Source organism: Mustela lutreola, chromosome 17 (assembly GCF_030435805.1).
Source record: "Mustela lutreola isolate mMusLut2 chromosome 17, mMusLut2.pri, whole genome shotgun sequence".
Lineage (NCBI taxonomy): Eukaryota > Metazoa > Chordata > Mammalia > Carnivora > Mustelidae > Mustela > Mustela lutreola.
In genome coordinates, this window is record NC_081306.1 from 29,931,216 (window position 1) to 29,935,237 (window position 4,022).

General features: G+C 31.1%; 1 non-coding gene across 1 annotated transcript; it reads right to left on the reverse strand.

Moving 5' to 3' along the window:
* Positions 1-763: 763 nt before the first annotated feature.
* On the reverse strand, positions 764-870 carry LOC131820193 (U6 spliceosomal RNA). Its single transcript, XR_009349511.1, has one exon. It is a non-coding gene; the product is annotated as a U6 spliceosomal RNA (small nuclear RNA).
* Positions 871-4,022: the final 3,152 nt, after the last annotated feature.

Genomic DNA, 4,022 nt, shown 5'->3' on the forward strand with positions numbered 1-4,022 from the left:
CAAAAGAAATGAAATCCTGCTATTTGTGATGTTGTGGATGGAACTAGAGGGTATTATGCATGGCAAAATAAATCAATCTGAGAAAGACAACTATCCTATGATCTCCCTGATATGATGAAGTAGAGATGCAACATAGGCGGTTTGGGGCGTACGAAAAGAAAAATAAAAGAAGATGGGATTGGGAGGGAGACAAACCATAAAAGACTGAATCTCACAAGACAGACTGAGGGTAGCTGGGGGGAGGTGTGTTGGGAGAGGATGGTGGGGGTATGGACATTGGGGAGGGCAAGTGCTATGGTGAGTGATGGTGAGTGCTATGAAATGTGTGAACCTGGTGATTCACAGACCTGTACCCCTAGGGATAAAAACACATTATATGTTTATTAAAAAAATTAAAAAATAATTTAAAAAATCCATTAAAGAGAAAACACATATTGCAAGCCCAGAGCTAATCTCATATTCAATCAAAAAAGTTTGAAAGTTTTCCCCTTAACGATCAGAAAAAAGACAAGTGTATCCACTTTCACTACTCTCATTTGACATACTACTGGATGTCCTAGCCAGAGAAACAAGGAACATAAGGAAATAAAAGACTCCAAAAAAAAAAGGAAGAAGTAAAATTTTATTTTTTTGGATAACATGAACTTACATGTTAAAAAATCCTAAAAACTTCACAAAAAATTTTGAATAAACAAATTTAGTAAAGCTGCCAAATACAAGATCAATATATAACAGACAAGAATTTTGTTTTGTTTCATTTCTTTTTAATATGGAATGCTTCCCAGTTTTTCATGTCATCCTTGTTTAGTGATCACGCTAATCTTCTCTGCATCATTCCAATTTTAGTATATGTGCTGCCAAAGTAAGCACAAGACAGGAGCATTTTAACACTCTAATGATGAACTATCTGAAAAAATAAAGAAAACAATCTAATTCACAATAGCATCAAAAATAATAAAATACTTAGGAATAGATTTAACTAAGAAGATGAAAGATCTGTACTCCATAAACTATGACATTGATAAAGAAATTGAAGGAGACACAAACGGAAAGATAGCTCATATTTATGAATGGCAAGAATTAACATTGTTAAAATGTCCATACTACCGAAAACCATCTGTAAATCCAATTCCTATCAAAAATCCAATGTTAGGGGCGCCTGTGTGGCTCAGTGGGTTAAGCCGCTGCTTTCGGCTCAGGTCATGATCCCAGGGTCCTGGGATCGAGCCCCGCATCAGACTCTCTGCTCAGCAGGAAGCCTGCTTCCTCTTCTCTCTCTGCCTGCCTCTCTGCCTGCTTGTCATCTCTCTCTGTCAAATAAATAAATTAAAAATCTTAAAAAAAATCCATATAATTTTTTACATAAGTAAGTAAAGAATCCTAAAATTTATATGAGACCATAAAAGACGACAAATAATCAAAGCAGTTCTGAGAAAGAATGAAGAAGAGAAATTACACTTCTTGATTTGAAACTATACTACAAAGCCCTCATGCTCAAAACAATAAAGTATACTGGCATAAAAACAGACCCATAAACAAGTAGAACAGAATTGAGAGTCCAGAAATAAATCCTTTCATACAGTCACCTTATATTTGACAGGGGCCAACATATGTAATGGGTAAAGATAGTCTGTTCAATAAATGATATTTAAAACTGAATAGTCACATAAACAGTATGAAACTGGAACCTTATATCACTCATAAGTCTTAACTTGAAATAAATTAAAGACTTAAAGGTTATGCATGAAACTACATTACATTTCCTAAAGGAAAACATAGGACAAATTCTCCTTGACATTGGTCTTGCCAATAGTTTTCTGGATACCAGACCAAAAACACAAGCAAAAAAAGCAAAAATAAATAAATGGTACTACATCAAACTAAAGTTTCTGCATTGCCAAAAAAAAGAGAGAGAGAATGAAAACACAATCCACAGAATGTAAGAAAATACTTACAAATCTTATATCTGAAAAGAGGTTAATAACCAACAGATACAAATAGAAAAAATATATATAATTTAAAAAATAGCAAAAGGATCTCAATAGACTTTTTTTTTTCAAAAAAGTTATATAAATGACCAACAGGAGCATTAAAAAGTGCTCAACGTAAAAAACTCAGGGCAAAGTCATTATGTTGTTGTTGTTGTTGTTTACCTCTGAAAAACACAGCAAGATATTACTACCTCTTATAATACATACTACCCAAAAATTGAAACTAACAAATTTTGGTAAATATTGGGGAAAATGGGGAACTTATGCACTGTGATAGGGATATAAATTTGTATGGAAAACAGTATGGAGATTATTCATATTATTAAAAGTAAAATTACCATATGATTCAGTAATCCCACTTCTAGGTATATATCTAAAGGCAACGAAATCACTGTTCAAAGACATATCTGCACTCTTATGTTTATTATAAAATTATTAACTCTAAGCAAGAGATGGAAATAACTTCAGTATCCATTAATGGATGAAAGAATAAAATAAGTATGGTAAAAATATACTATGGAATACTACTTAACCATGAAAAATTAAGAAATACTGCCATTTACAACAGCATGGATGGATCTTGAAGGCGTTATACTAAGTGAAATATTTCAAAGATTGTATATATTTTTTAAATTTATGTATTATGATATCCCTTACATACAGAATCTGAGGAAAAGGCAAACTAATGGAAACTTAGAGTTGAGTTGACAAGAGGTGAACCTGGGTGGAATAAGGTGGTCAAAGGGTACAAACTTGCAACTATAATATGAAAAAGTTCTGGGGATCTAATGTACAGCATGATGATCATAGTTAATAATATATACATACATTTTTATTGTGCTTCCCTTTATTAAACTTTGCATATATCACATTCTTACAAGTTGAAAGTTTATAGCAATCTTGTATAAAAGAGGTCTGCTGCCACCATTTTTCTAACAACATTTGTTCATTTTGTGTCTCTCTGTCACATGTTGGTAATTCTTGCAATATTTCAAGTTTTTTCATTATTATTGTATTTGTTATGGTGATCTGTGATCAGTAATTATGACCCACTGAAAACTCAGAACTAGTTTACTTAAGGTATATACATGGTTTTTCTTAAAAAGCATAATGCTTTTGAACAGTACAGTATAGTGATTATTTTTTATATGCACTGGGAAACATAATTTTTTATTTGCACTGGGAAACCAAAAAAAAATAATAATTTGACTTAGTTTTTTGAGATAATCACTTTATTGAGGCAGTCTGGAACAAAACCCACAAGACCTCTGAAGTTTATCTCTACTATACTATATACATAAAAGTTGCTAAGAGAATAGATCTTAAAATTCCTTACGATACATGCATAAAAAACAGTGGCAACTATACAAGATAGTAGATGTATTAACATTTTTATATAGATTATATTGCAATAAAGATGTATACCAATTTATCAAATTGTACAAAATTTACACAATGTTAAAAGTTTGCAATGTTATAAGAAATCATTTCTTACATTTACAAATTATAATATGTCGTTTTTTTTCAATAAAGCTGGAAAAAACTTTTTGTAGAATTAATCTATTTTTCAAAAAAGGAAGTAAGGAAGTAGAAACTGCAACGAACTCTGAAATAATAGAATATAAAATCCATTTTCGTTATAGACACTGTGACAAAAACTATTACTTAGTTTACAATGAAGGAGTACTTATGAAGCATGAAGGATGGCCTATAAATAAGGCTGAAGGAGCTCAGTTTTAAGGTTTAAATTTAAAATCTTCTTTTGAAATACTAAACTGACCACCCATTTTTCCAAACATAAATGTCTTAACTGCATGAATTTATTTCATACAACTCTATAATCTAGTTTCATAAGAAAGCAGCATGCAAATTTTGAATTAGACAGACTTGCTTATTCAGTAAAGGATACTTCACTAAAAATAAATAGAAGAAAAATCAGCATATTTATTATGATAATTATTATTCATAATGAGATTCATATTGAATTAGGGAATATATATCCTCAGAGGGGGTAAAGTAAAATGAAATTTA